Genomic DNA, 15,233 nt, shown 5'->3' with positions numbered 1-15,233 from the left:
GGGGGAGCGGAGGTCGACCGCTTTATCTCTGTGCCCCAGAGCGGCAGGTGGCCTCGGTCGCCCTCCGCCGACTCCGAGATGGCTCCGGCCCGGGTCGGAGGGGTCGGGAGGTGGCGGGAGGGCGGGGGAGCCGGGGCCTCCGGGACGCGACCGTGACCCGCGCGGCGTGGGCTTCTGGGCGGCCCGCGGCGTCAGGTCGGCGGAGGGTGCCAGCGCCCCTGAGCGGACTTGGTCCCCGACGTCCCCTCTACCGTGCCATTTCGGCAGAAACCCACGCACTCCTGCGCTCAGGGCAGCCACCGCCCCTCGCTCACTCTCCCCCCTGCACCTGGGTCCCCGGGGAACTTTTCGGAGGCAGCTTCTCGAGGTGGGTCCTGCGGGTCGGCGGGAGCGGCTCCGCACCAGGGTGATGGGTGAGGGCTTTGGCCGAGTTAGCGTTAAAAACAATCTGTGGCGTCCCCCAGTGCTCGCTGTCTGCACCTCCTCTCTGCGAGGTTCGTCTCGTCGTATTAACGAAATACATCAGCAAGACAGCCCTGAGACCAGCAAGGAAGGGTAATCATCCACACGTGTAATTGTGCAGTTTCTTTCCCCCCCTCTATTCCCCGCATCTCTGAGTTGGATGGAAATCAGAACCTGCTTCCTCTTTTTTAATTCGTGGGTTTGGTCACCTTGATTTTTAGGTGGTGCTTAGCTGTTCATCTGCTAATTCTTTTCGTCCAACTTTCTCTACTAAAAAGTGGGGCGCTCCCACGTTGTATTTATTTAAAAAATTGAGATATAATAAACGTGTCATAAATTTACCCTTTTAAACTGTTCAATTCCGTGGTTTGTAGTATATTCACAAAGTTATACCGTTATCACTACGAATTCCAGAACATTTTCATCACCCCCGGAGAGAAGCCCCATCCGCGTTAGCAGTCATTCCTCATTTCACCCTTCCCCAGCCTCCCTCCTTCATTTTAAGGTGAGGTTTTCCCAAGGTAGAGATTGAATTGGAAACTGAGAGATTATTAATTTCGGACCTTTTTCAGTTAATGGATTGGGGGAAGGTGCTGCGGATGAGGCAGTGGAAGAAAATTTTAGTAGGGATTGTCCCGTGGCGAGGTTAGTGTCTAAGGATGCAGGAGAATCGGTTAGTGGTGGAATGATGGCCTCCTTCAAAGACACTCACAGGAGGGATGCATTTTATCTCCTGTGGGGCACAGGGGTGCTTTGGGGGTACTTTGTCAAGTTCGCAAACTTTTCTAGTTGAGGTTCCACCTCAGCAAAAGTGAGCTCTGTTTTGTGTGTGTTTTGGTGGGGGGGAGGGGGGGAGGATGATAGAGCAGAAAAAGAGCAATGTTTTAAAAATAGTTTTGTTTTAAATCATCCAAACTGGTCCCAAAGAAAGAAACCACAGGCAAATGGCCACGAGAATCGATACAGTCAAGACCTAGATTCATTTTGTGTCAGCATTTGCTTACAAATAGTGCCATGAGCTGATGTGCTCCTGCATCAATTCCCTAGTCCAGGGGGGAGGAGGAGGGTGGGCAGGGGTGTAGCTGGAGGAAATTCAAGGAATTGGGGAGGAGGTAGGCAAAGGGCTGACAAGGGGCTGTGCTTATGGGAGCGGAGGCCCGTAGGGTACACAGGTTCAGAAGCAGCAAGGGGGATCTCAGGGAAAAATTACAGACACGTCCTCAGGCATTTGCTGGATTATTTGTGCATGTTTTAAAAATCTCAGCAGAGTTGAAACAGCCCAAATGACACAGCAACCCCCGCACATCTCTTCTGCCCTGCATTCAAAGAAGCCAAGTTGGTTTCGAATGTTATGAGACATTTTATGTCTCTGTTGCCTGGGTAGCTTGGCTTATGCCATCTGTTTTTTTTGTGTTGTTTTGTTTTTAAGTAATTGTTAAACTGTATAACACACATACCAATCGTAAGTGTACAATACGACAAATTTTCACAGTGAACGTGAACTTGTAACTTGCCCTGAGATCAAGACACAGAATGTTGCCAGACTGCAGAAGACCCCTTCTGCTCTTTTCCCGTTACTTTTTCCTCCCAGGGTAACCACTGTCCCAACCCATAGATCAGTTTTTGCCTGTTTTCATGCTCTGTGGGTATGGTATCCTCTAGTACACGTTTTTTGTTTGTTTGTCTTTCAATCTGGCTTCTTTCTTTCAAAATCACACTGATGAGATTTAGCCATGTTGCATGTGGCTCTAATTCAGTCATTATCTTTGCTGTCCGATATTCCATTTGTGTGACTGTGCCCCCAAATAATTTATCCATTCTGGGGTTGATGGGCGTTTGAATGGTTTCCACATTTTGTCCGTGGCCAGTAGTGTGGCTGTGAACATTCTAGCACATGTCTTGATACACCTGTGCACATTTGTTTAGGTTATATACTTAGTAGAATAGAGAGTTCTAGCCTGTTCAGTTTAGAAGATCCTGCCAAACAGATTCCAAAGTGTTTGTTTAGTTCATACTTCTACTAGCAGCATGTGAGAGTTCTGTCCTGTTTTAAACAGTAAAAGCAGTAAATCTACAGAGTTGCACAAATGGACAAAAGGTGACCCATATTTGCCCCATTCCAGCAGACGGATTATTTCAGTTGTGTCCACTTCTAGTGCTTTTCCATGTCTGCTCCTGTTTTTATGAAGTCATAAGAGTCAATTTGGTATTTTGTCTTAACAGTGTGTCTTAATATTGTTTCAATCTCCATGACTTTGTAATTCCTGCACACATCCACAATCCCGTGGATAGGCTTCCATAATAATCCCCCCCAGCATTAGAAATGAGTGTTAATTTTTTTGGAGTTGTACTGGTATATATTGCTAAAGAAACCATCTTTGTGCATGTATTCCCTCCCCCTTTTTGGGATCATTTCATAAACTAGAGTCTTTGTTTTTTTATGGCTCTGGATCCATGTTGTTAAACTACCACTTGCAGAACCCAGCTGTCCTTGAGTCTAGTACAGAATTGATTAAAGTAACCTTTAAATTGCTAATATGTTACCTGCAAAAAGGTGTCTAATTGGTTTAAAATTCGACTCTCAAAGTAACGGTGAAGTTGACCCTGATACCTGCTTTTCATTTTTATTTTTCTAATTTTTTTAAAAGATTTTATTTATTTATTTAATAGAGAGAGAGACAGTGAGAGAGGGAACACAAGCAGGGGTAGTGGGAGAGGGAGAAGCAGGCTCCTGGCCGAGCAGGGAGCCCGATGCCGGGGCTCGACCCCAGGACCCTGGGATCATGACCTGAGCCGAAGGCAGTCGCTTAACCAACTGAGCCATCCAGGCACCCCGAGATACCTGCTTTTTAAATAGTGTAAATAGGACTATTGTAGTTTCACTTGCCAGTCACATATGATTTTTCTTTATCTGATGCTTTTTTGCCAAGGTACTAAGTTAGGAGTTTTAGTGAGTACAAGAGGAATCCTAACATTAAGTAGCTGGTTGTCCGGAAATTATGTATAAAAATTAAGAATACCAGCTAGGCAGTTTCCTTACATGTGACAAAGGAGTGTTTAGTTCGTTTACCAGATATTGAGTACTTCTATGGGTTCTGAATCGAAAGAGGTCTTTCTTGCCTGAATGGTTAGGATCGGCTTCCTTGAAAAGTAAGACTTGAGCTGAGTTTTAAGGGATCCTTAGAAATTGGCGAGGGAGCAGATCTCTCTGAAGAAGATACCACTGAGTTATCTCCAGAAGAGAGATGAACAGCACACAGGCTATCCTGGACAGTGGAAATGCTGCTGGTCTTCTTTTTATTCTTTCTCTGGAATATAGTGAAAATTGGTGAACTAATATAAAGGCAGAAAAAATCATTAAAGCTTTTTGGATGAACACTTTTTTACTTTCAAGTCAGCATCCTGGGGTTCGATGGTGAACACTTGCCGAAGATTACCATGCAGTGGACTGCTGCTTTGCCTAGTTATGGCTCTAAACTCACTCTTTCCCCTCAAATAAAATACAGCAAAAATTTCTCTAAGGTAAAGACTGCTCCACCAACTTGCATGTAGAATAAGCCAATATCAATTTACCTTTAGTGAATATTAATGACATTTCTATTTTATGCAAGGCTTGGTGGGGAAATTCAGAGACTTAGACCCTCACAGAGTTCATAGCAAGTGGGGAGATAGAAAGATACAGAATTATAGTGGGAGGCAGAAGGATGGAAATATCTGCTATTCATGGCTCATTCTGGAAATGTAAGGGGTGGGAAAATTCATGCTGAGAAGTTTGTGTGATATTTAAGGAGATTGGGCCTTGGAAAATGTATACGGGTGGGGATTACAGCAAAGGGCATTGCATTTTAGGGCCTAGCTTTTGAAGCAAGGAGGCAGTCTGGTAGGACTTGACGTAGTAGTTTGCTCAGTCACATACTTGGAGACTCAGGTGAATGGCAGCTTGAGATTATGCTCTCTGTCCAGTGGCTTCTAGCTGCTGAGCCCAGCCTAGTTATCTTTGGGACAATGTTGTAGCTCTGGACCCAGACTGGCTGATTTGGATATAGGTTGTGCTGCTTGCTGGGTGACCTTTGGCACAGTTACTGAACCTCTCTGTGATTCAGTTTCCCATTTATAAAAAGGGGATAGCAAAAGCACTCCCCTCATGGAGTTGCCTGAGGATTAAGTGAGTTAAAGTGATATCAGAGGGGCACTGGGGTGGCTCCAGCTCTGGATTTCCGAGTGTCCAACTCTTGATTTTGGCTGAGGTCATGATCTCGGGGTGCTGGGATCAAGCCCTGCGTCAGGCTCCGTGCTCAGTGTGGAGTCCGCTTGGGATTCTCTTCCCCTCCCTCTGCCCCTCCCCCTGTGCAGGCTCGCTCTCTCTTTCAAATAAATCTTTAAAAACCAAAACCAAAACCATAGAGAGCACTTAGAAGACTACCTGGTACACCATAAATGCTAAACATGTTCACTGTTTTTTTTTAAAATTTTTAATTGTTTAAATTTCTGAAATAGTATTTGTCCATAGAATAATGAAAACAACAAAAAAGCATTTAAAATGAAAACTAAAACCCATTCCTCCTCTCGGATCCCTGCTCAGCTACAGTCTCTTATGGGGCGTTACTGTTAACTCTTTCCATTTTCAGTTCTTTTGGTGGTTGTCATTGAACAAATGACCTCAAACTTCAGTGGCTTAAACGCTTGTTTCATGGTATTATGAATTCCGTGGGTCAGGGATTCAGGCAGGATTTGGCTGCTTCTTGTGGTGGTGAGGTTTCTGTGTAGCACCCACTTGGTGACTGGGCTGGTCTGGACGGTCCGAGAAGGCTTTGCTCTCATGCCCCATGCCTTGACAGGGATGACTGGGGGGCTGGGCTCAGTGTTGACTGCTGACCAGAGTACTTACTACGCATGGCAACTTCAGCATGGTGGCCCCGGGTAGTCGGACTACTCACATGGCCACCAGCTTCCCTCATGTATTAATCAGGGTTCTCTAGAGAAACAACAAATAGTATGTATGTATTTTTATAGAAAAAGATGTATTTTAAGGAGTTGGCTCACATGATTATGGAGGCTGGTGAATCCAAAATCTGCAGTGTGGGCCAGAGACTGGAGACCCAGGAGAGCCAATGGTGCAGATGAAGACCAAAGGCAGTCTGCTGGAGAATTCTCTCTTGTGTGGGGAAGCTGATCTTTTTGTCCTATCCAGACCGTCAACTGATTGCACGAGGCCCACCCGCATTATGGAATACAATCTGCTTTACCCAGAGTTCACTGATTAAAATGTTAATCTCATCCCCAAATATTCTCCAGATGGACGAATACATTTAACTGCTAGAGTGCCTCAAGAGAACCAGTTAGAAGCTTCCTGGCCTTTTATGACCCAGCGTCGGAGGTTACATGACTTTCCTTTCACCAAACTCTGTTGATTGGGTCCATCGCAGAGCCTGCTCAGATTCAAGGAGAGGGGACATGGACCTGCCACTCAATGGGAAGTGTCAGCACATTTGCAGCCTTCTTCTTAAACTGCCATAGTGTACCCTTGATTTCAACAAATTTTGCAGCATCCATTCATTCCCTGCTAAGGAAGAAAGGGAATTAATACTATCCCCACCTCTCCTCTCTTCCTCTCCCTTCTCCCTCTCAATTTTATTAGATATCCCATTATTTTTTATCTTGCTCTTGCTATTTTTAGTTCTCTTTTTTCAGTAACCTTTATAATTTTAAATAAAGCATTCCATACTTGACAAGGCCATGGAGAAATGAGACTTGTTGAGTGTGTGTGTGTTTGAGCAGTGGAAAAGAACAGAACTGTCTAGGAGGAGACCTAACAGAGAGGCTCTTATTAAAACACTCCAAGTCACTAGATGTGTGAATTGTTTGTGAGCATGTCCCCTGATGCGCACAGCAGGTGACCTAATCCAGCAGTTTTTATTTTCTCTTTGGCTTTTAAACTCGGATACCTGTTTGCCTTTTTCTCCCTTGAGCTTTATGTTTCAAGTATGAATGCTTTCTCACTGATGAAGAATCTTAAAACAGATACACTGTTGAGTTGTGTATTTGTGTATGGATACATACACCAGAAGAACCTATCAGAACTAAGCATCCTCATGCTTTTTTCATTACAGAAGCAATCAGTTAATTGGAAACAGTTATATATTTCAGACAGTGTCAGGAACCCTGTAGCTCTGTTGGAAGGTTTTTTTTTTTTTTTTTAATTAGTTAATGGAATTGAGCAGTGGGGTTTAGTTTAACGCTCAGAAGACACACTAATCCCCCCCCCTTTTTAAATAATTATCCCCTGAGAAGCACACAAGAACCTCTATTCTTGTTGGTTTACATTGTTGTATATTGCAGATAAAACTCCTTTTTATATAATTTTTGGCTTGATTAGAGGTAAGAATGTAAATGTGTTGATATCTGCATTATATTTTTGGCCAAAGTCAGAATTCTGACTTGTTCACATGTTGGCCTTGGGGAAAATATGAAAAAAATAGAGCAAAGGTAGAAATCAAGCTGAATTCATCCTCCCTCTTTCTCTTTCTTTCTCCTCTGTCTCTTCCCCCCCTTACCCCCTTTCCTTCTCTCTCCCCCCCTTTTTCTCAACAGAACTGCTCTTTCCTATAAAAGTAACTGCTTTAGAGTAGCCCTTTTTAAGGGCACCTGGGTGGCTCAGTCGGTTAAGCCTCCAACTCCTGATTTCGGCTCAGGTCATGATCTCAGGGTCATGAGATCGGGTCCTGAGTCGGGTTCTGTGCTCAGTGGGGAGTCTGCTTGAGATCCTCCCTGTCCCTCTGCCACTTTTCCCCCTCAAATAAATAAGTAAACCTTTTTAAAAAAGAGTAGCCCTTTTTAGGGGCAGTGATTGTCCCTCTTACGTGATGCTATGAGTCCCTTTTTTGCCAAAGACTTGCTCATCTCCCTTCCCCCACACAGAGCCATGGACCCCAGCTGATCATCTTTGTATCACATCCCCGGGGGTATCCACCTCGTATCAGAGATCACTTGTGTCAGTGCCTGAACTTTAATACATGGAATCGCAGCGTGTGTACCCTTTTGTGCCTGGCTTCTTTCACTCCGTGCTGTATTTGGAAGACTGCGCCATGCTGTTTTATGTGGCTACGGGTGGTTCTGTTCATTGGTTTCTTGTGTTCCACGGAGTGAATATACCACCGCTGACCCCTCCTCCTGGAGACCTGCTTTGGGTTGCTTCCCGTTTGGGACCAGCACGCACAGTCTGCGCACGTGTTCTGATGGATGGATGTATACGGTTGTGTTGGATGCACATCCGGGAGCACAGCTGTGGCCGGCCTGTGCACAGTTCGGCTGTGGCAGAGATCGCCCGAGCGGTGGTATTCACGTCTATACCCGCAGTGCTGTGGGAGTTCGACTCGCTCTAATGCTTTCATTCCCCTCTATCTTATTTTAGCCAGCTGGGTCAATACCTATTCTTGAATTCCCCAGACTGATGAAGATGAGCACGCCGAAAAAGGGCCCATATAACATATGCTATAACATGTGTTATAGCATAGCACGATACAAAACATCAGACTAGTTTAAAGAATTCATCCAGAGATGTTATGTCCGCTTTTTAACTGGCTTAGCTTTTCTGTTTTTCCATGCTATAAAATTCAGTTCTCCTGGGATTTTCTTTAATTTGGTAGGAGATGCCTGTCAAGAGATTGACACTTAATAAAAGTTAACAAAACTTTACGAATAAACCCTCCTGGTTCTGAGCATTAAGGCTTTCGGGATATATAAAAGCTGAAATTTTGCTCGTGCCGTCTTACCGTTTGAACTTTGCTGATTTGTTAAGTCGATCTACTGATTTTTAGCATTTACTGTGACATTTTTATAGGAGGATTTGTCTAAGTCATGCTCTGTAGGCGGCCAGGAATTAAATTTCCACAAGAAAGTGCAAAAGAAAATTTGAGCTCTTGGGGCATAATTTTTTAAAGGCAGAAAAGAAGGGGAGTAGCCACACAGGGATATATTGGATGTTATATGGATTGAGTGGCAGTGCTAAGTTTTTTGCCATTTTTTTAGAAAATGAAATGAGTCATTTTGATGAAACTTAATGTATGATTTGATGTGCTTGAGTTTGTTTTATTTCCTTTTGTAATTTCATCCTTCAGCTTCTACTTTTTTAAAAAAGATTTTATTTATTAATTTGATAGAGACACCCCGAGAGAGGGAACATAAGCAGGGGGAGTGGGAGAGGGAGAAGCAGGCTCCCTGCTTCTACTTTAAGGGGCCTGTTTTATCTTCTCAATTGTTTCCTTTTGAGGATTGTATGCCTCTTTAGGAATGCAGCCCCGCTTTGTACTTAGTGCAAATGTTCTCTCCCCCTTTATATATCACTAGGGGTGTTGCTGATCAAGGGAGAGGCACTATTTGTCTTCAGTACTTGTAAGATATTTGTGGGTACTGTTTGGTCTGTTGGAGGCAAGATTAAATCCTGGGTGGCGTAGCCTAAATGGTCTTTAGAAATCCCAGGCTTCTGATCTTGAGAGCCGAATAAGATTTCTCTGCCTCCAGAGACCCCACCCTTTGATCCCCTTCCAGAGTTACAGTTCAGGAGTGGGGGGAGAGTTTATAGGATCTCTATCAAGGAGAGAAGTTTGGAAGAGAAATGATGGAAGCTTACTTCCTACAACTCAAAGTTTCTTAGCCCAGGCAGGGTTTCAGTAACAATAAGGAGAAACAGTTCAAATAGTTTACAGCTATGGAAGTTTTTTGTATATTGTTAAAAAAAATTTTTTTTTTTCTTAAGTTGAGGGAATTCAAGACTAATCCTCTCATGAAGTCATGTGAACTTGTGTTCTGATATGTTTTGGTTGGGGGGAGGAAGGGAGTGCTTGTGGCCCTAGAGTGGGATCTGAGAATTGTTCATAATGCTGAGAAGGGCCATGGTGTGGGAGGGTGGGGGGCACTGGCTTGAGGAACAGCAGCAGGGGCTATTTATGGAGTGGTGAGATAGAAGGGAGATGACTAGGTTACGCTTTGTAGGCATTCAAAAATATTTGTTGAATGAATATGCATGATTATATTCATCACGTACTAAAGCTGCCAGATCTGCATGAAGGTCCCGATGCATCAACTATTGCAGTGGTTTAGGTGCTCACTGCGTGGGAACTTATCCTTTAGGTGATAAGGAATTCCATGCTTCCATCAGCTACCGCTGAAGCATTTCGGTTGTAAAGAGATTTGTCCTAACAAGATTTGATACACACACCCACCTACCCACCGGCCAGGCATGCATCTGAATCCTGTTTTGTTCCCTACTGCTCCTCTCTACACACCCTTCCTGTGTGTGTGTGTGTGTGTGTGTGTGTGAGAGAGAGAGAGAGAGAGAGAGAGAGAGAGAGAACTTAGGGACACGAGGGTACTATAAGTTACCCTCAATGGACTCTGTTTTGTCAGGAGAGTTTTATTTATTTTTGTATTCAATTCCCATTTATTTTTGGCTCTTGGGGCCATGTGATCTCTTCAATATGAAAAAAAAAGCAGCAAGTTCAACACAAAATAGAGATCAGAAGTGCAGAGTAGGACAGAACCAAAGTAGGGCAAAGGGAAGAGGTGAGGTGCTGGAAGATGGAGAACTTCCTGTCCCCCTCTTCTGAGGAGTGACTCAAATGTGTAGGTGGCACCACACAGCTTTCCATAGGTAATTTTCCCCTTTATTTTCAGCAGAGTTTTATTTTTATTTTTTTAAATTATTTTTTGAAAATTTCATTTCTTTTTTTAGAGAGAGGAGAGAGAGCAAGCAGGGGGAGCAGCAGAGGGAGAGGGAGAGAGAGAACCCCAAGCACACTCCACGCTCAGCCTGGAGCCCGTCGTGGGGCTCGATCCCACGACCCCGAGATCAGGACCTGAGCCAACACAGAGCCGGACACTCAACCGACTGAGTCACCCAGGCGCCCCCAGGGGAGTTTTAATCGATTTTTAGGTTAATAGAGAAAGAGAACTGTCTCTTTTTGTTTGTTTCTGGCTCACTTTAGCCAGCCCCCGGAAACAAAAGGCTACTGTTTGGATAATCACGGGAAACTGGGAGAGCCTAATTGGAAGGACTTTGTTTTCCTTTAATGAAATCCTGTGTGCTCATAAAGCTGTTTCACACCTTCCGGAGAAAAGGAGCTCTCACTCAGAAACAGAGTGCTACTGTGTCTGGGCTTGGTGCTGCGCGCCCTGGGGAGGGCTTGCCGGCGCTCACCTCTTGAAGTCAGGGGTGAGTAAGAAGACCAGGAGGACTTTGAGCCAGCCCAGACCCACGGAAGAAAGTAGCTTTACTACAACGGAAGGAAGAAAAAGAAAATGTCATTCTTTCCTGTCCATCAGCTTTGCCAGCAAGTGGGGAAATGCTGCTTAAGGGCTTGACATTTATATAGTTTAGGAATCGTTTTCTTGGGAACTTTCTCTTTCAAAGAAAAGGTGTTAGGAGCCTCTGGCCTCACCATCCAGTTTGACCTAATAACCATGCTTCCCTGTTGATCTGATTTGAGTCCTGACTTTAAGCTGTTGCCCACAGATGTCTTTAAGCTGTTACCCGCAGAACCAACCCCAGGCTGCCTCGGGGTGCTGAGTCCATGGAAACTGTGCTTGGTTCTCAACATCTCTTTGTCTCTCCTTGACCCTCAGTGGCCCAGGGCAGCTTTTTCTTCCCCACTTTCTTCCCTTTTTTTACCTTTATTTTTGGACCGCTCAGATTGAAGGGATCTGATTTAGTACAGGGCAGTGGTCAGGAGCCTGGGTTCTAGAGTCTTAACTCTTATGTTTCCTGTTGGGCGTCTATTTCCTTTGCCTCCTTGTGTCTGAAAAGAAACAGTATCATTTTGCTATGCTGTTCAAGTGTGTCTTGGGTGTGTGAGTGTGGGGCGTGGGCGGGGGGGGGGAGGCAGGGCAGAGGAAGTAGGGAGGGAATATAAAAGAAGGAAGGTCTAAGATATAGTATTTCCTGACTATAAAACTCCCTGGAAGAACATCTCAAAAGAGCTGTCCTGTTTGCTCAGGGCCAGAGGAGTAGAGAAAGGGTTATGGTCCCAGGTGGCACACAGTGGATCAGAGAACCCTGGGAGCAAGTAAGAGGGCAGAGCCAGGCTCAGGGACCCCAACTCTGAGAAGTGCCACCACCCTTCTCTCCTCTCTGCAAGGTCTTCCACAGATTTGGCTGAGCAAGATCATCTGTCTCTGCCTGTAACATGGGGGTAACGAGAGGGCTGGTATAGAGGAGCCCAGGTGATCAACGAGGTCATGGGCGTATGAGCCTTGCCGGAGTTGTGTTGACATCTGGATCACTTGGGAATCCTGGTGCTCTGACTGCTGCCCCAGCCAAGGAAATTCAGCGGTTATGTAGGATTCCTGGTAATTACTGTTGGTTAATTGAAGTTGGGGTACTTGTCTCAGGAGGCATTGGGATGGGGAGAGATGAGATACGGTCCTGGGACCCCAAGTTGGTGGGCTCTGCACATCTCTTCTGGGAAATAACCTCCATACGAATGCTGGTTATGCAGAGCTATGCTGGAAACATGTTATGGGACTTTCAAGGGCTGGTGGTGCAAACCATTCATCATTTAGAATAACGTTTCTAGGATATAATGCATAAATATTCTTGATAAGCTGTGGGCCCACTACTGGTTGTTAAATCGGTGATTCATTGTATCTGAAGCTTTGGGGGAGTGAGAAGAGTAACATTGCATTTATAGTCCAAAGCCTATGCAAAGGCTGGGTCCCATTCAGTTAACTACTTAGCTTTTCTTAAATCAGTGACTATGTGGACGCAGAGGTTGGGTCTTTTTCTCGCAGCAACACGTACTGTTTTGCCTTTTCTTGTGTTCATTAAAATTAAGAACTTTCATTTAGCAGTATAAATGAAGGGTGGAAAGGCAGGTCACAAAGTAGGAGATATTTGTCATATATTCAATAAGCAGCTTGTCCAGAGTATGTCAGGACCAGCTACGAATCAGAAGGGCATTCAACATCACCAGTCATCAGGAAAATGCACATTAAAACTTCTATAAAATACCAACACATATTCAAATGGCTCAAATTAAAAAAACAAACCGACCCTGGTAACCAAATATTAGTAGTAGGAAAAACTCAAACTCTCATTAACTGCTGGTGGAAGTATAAATTGGGTTTAATCACTTTGGACTTACTTCCGAAGCTGGACAAATACCTAGCTTATGATTCAGTAATTATACTCCTAGATATATATGCCCGACAGGAATGAGCACATACGTGCACTAGAAGCATTTGCAAGACCTCTCGTAACGGAATGATAGGAACCTCAGAGAAATAGTCCAAATGCACGTGAATGGCAGGATTCATGCATGAAATATTGCACAGCAATAAAAAAAACATAGTAGTGCTGCAGAGAAAAACATGAATATTGAGACATTATATTGAGTAATATTATAGATATTATATTGAGTAAAAGAAGCCAAAAGTGTACGTATTGTATGATTTCTTTTATATGAAGCTCAAAAGGGGGGAAGAATAATCACTGGTGAATAGAAGAATAGGGCAGGGGGGCTGGGGTCAGGGGTATATTGACTGGGAAAGGACATGGGGGTCTTCTGGGATCCTGATGAGGTTTTCTATCTTTGACCTAGTTGCTGATGACATGAATATGTTCATTTGTAAGGATTCCTCATGATAAATATTTAAGATTTATAATTTTACTGTATGTGTGTTATTCCCTAATTTTAAAAGTTTATTAAGATCAAACATTTAAAAATAAATAAGCCAGGATTTATAATAAAACAGTTAGGCATACTGGCTGTGTAAAAAGAGAAACTCATTTAAACTGGCTTAGACAAACCAGCATCAACAAGGAGTTGGTTGGGAAACCAACCCAGCCAGTCCTCCTAGGAGTTAGGACCTGAAGTTGGTTCCTGGTACCTGGCACCCATGGTATCTTGTCTCCAGCATTTGTACCATACTTCGGCTTTTCTCTACAGATTACCTTTCTCTGCTTCAGCTCACATGTGGTAGAAAATTGGCAGCTCAGGGGCACCTGGGTGGCTCAGTTGGTTAAGCGACTGCCTTCGGCTCAGGTCATGATCCTGGAGTCCCAGGATCGAGTCCCGCATCGGGCTCCCTGCTCAGCAGGGAGTCTGCTTCTCCCTCTGATCCTCCCCCCTCTCGTGCTCTGTCTCATTCTCTCTCTCAAATAAATAAATAAAATCTTAAAAAAAAAAAAATTGGCAGCTCAGCCCTTCCTATCTCCAGTCTTGCTGCTCTAGCCCACTCTCCCATCAGCAAGGCTTAGCCTGTGCCTCTTTTTTTTTTTTTTCCCCTCCCTGGAGATGGGAATAATTTTGTGATCCCGTTAGCTGTGGCCAGGGAGGCTGGGATTGTGTAGGAAACACAGAGTAGCCAAGGGTAAGGATGGGTGGATTTTTCTAAAAGGGAAATGTGTGTGGGAAGAAAATGGTCGCCATCCTATCATGTGTTCTCCTGCTGAATGTCTGCTCCCTCAGGTCTTTTTTAGCCCTAATTTGGAGCAGGGAAGAAGAGTCCCCAGGAAATTCTTTGCTACCTCACAACCAATCAGACTCTTGTTTGCTTCCAAATGGACACCCCAGCAGCTTGACCCTGATATTTTGCAAAGTCTTCCTGAGCTAAGCTTTACCAAGCTCTCTCACAAACTAGCCTTGCAAAGGGAGCTGTTACCTTGTATCATTTGGGGATTATGGAATAGTTTCCCTAATGCATGAAGATTCACATCTTCTGGATCTAATTTTCTGTCCAATTGTAGGAAATAGTGTTCCTAACTTGATTTGAGCTTAGCAATGAGAATAGCCTTCCTGATAACTACTGTGGGCTTGCTAACCATGATAGAGGGAACCATGGCCCCCAGATTCAGGGCTTTGCAGGGAAGAGTATAGCATTATCTCTCTCCCACTCTCTTGGGTCAGCTTAGTCCTAGTAAGTGTTAGGAGTTTCTCTGGGCATCCAGCTTGCCAAAACCCCATCACGAATTTGAGATGGTGCTGAATTTTTCCTTCAGCAGTGAAGTTTTGAAATGAATTGCTGTATATTTTCATCAGAGTAGCTATGAGAAGAGTCTTTAAGCATTGTTTTTCTTTGGCTTCTAGAAAAAAGTTTGAGAGATCTAGTAATTTTCATCAAGTTATTTTTAAATTGCTCATTTAAAAAACTATCTGCACCATCAGAATATTCATATTGGTAAGATTTCTGGGCAGAGACTAATACTAAAAAGCTAAAATGAACCTGGCCCTTTTTGGGCTTGATTTCTACATCCCATAAAATCCCAATTACATTTCCTTGTTTTGCTGGGAGACCGGTTTGCCGGTTAAGTTTATAACCTGGATTCTTGTTTTATCCCCCATCAGCTAGAGGTTAATTACATGTCTATGGAATGGTGAGCTGTTGAACCTTATCTTCTTTGAACCTACCATTGTTCTCCACAAGGTCTTCTAAAGGTCAAACAAGTAACTTAAGTTTTCTCTCTCTTTCTAAAGCACATATTTATAAGGTAAAAACTTGAATTAGAAAAATTTTCAGTTTATTTTGTATGTTATGCAGATGGTTAGCATGGAAATTCACTGGCGGTAAGACCTACCTGTTTTTCTGCATTCATTAGGTTGCCCTGGGTATCAATTATTCCATTGATCATTAAAACATTTTTTTTAAAAAGAAGTGATGGCTTCATCTCTCACCTTAGGCTACATGATGCTCAGTGACCTAAAACAACATTTTAATTTCTGGTTCACATTACACGGCAGCTGTGGTTCTACTCCAGAGGTCTTCTCTAGTCTAGCTCC

General features: G+C 43.9%; 1 protein-coding gene across 8 annotated transcripts in view; it reads left to right on the top strand.

Moving 5' to 3' along the window:
• Positions 1-15,233, top strand: part of KANK1 (KN motif and ankyrin repeat domains 1) — a 233,037-nt gene that overhangs the window by 667 nt on the left and 217,137 nt on the right. The window contains exon 1 of one of the 8 annotated variants that reach the window (XM_045882190.3): positions 146-367. The exons of the other annotated variants lie outside the window; for them this stretch is intronic. The gene's annotated coding sequence lies outside the window, so the exon portion shown is untranslated. Of the gene's footprint in view, positions 1-145; positions 368-15,233 lie in introns of those variants that run through there. 8 annotated transcript variants of the gene reach the window in all.

This window comes from Mirounga angustirostris, unplaced genomic scaffold, assembly GCF_029215605.1.
Source record: "Mirounga angustirostris isolate CCGP_5_RB_7025 unplaced genomic scaffold, mMirAng1.0.hap1 SCAF_15, whole genome shotgun sequence".
NCBI lineage: Eukaryota > Metazoa > Chordata > Mammalia > Carnivora > Phocidae > Mirounga > Mirounga angustirostris.
This window is presented reverse-complemented; position numbering and strand designations above follow the sequence as displayed.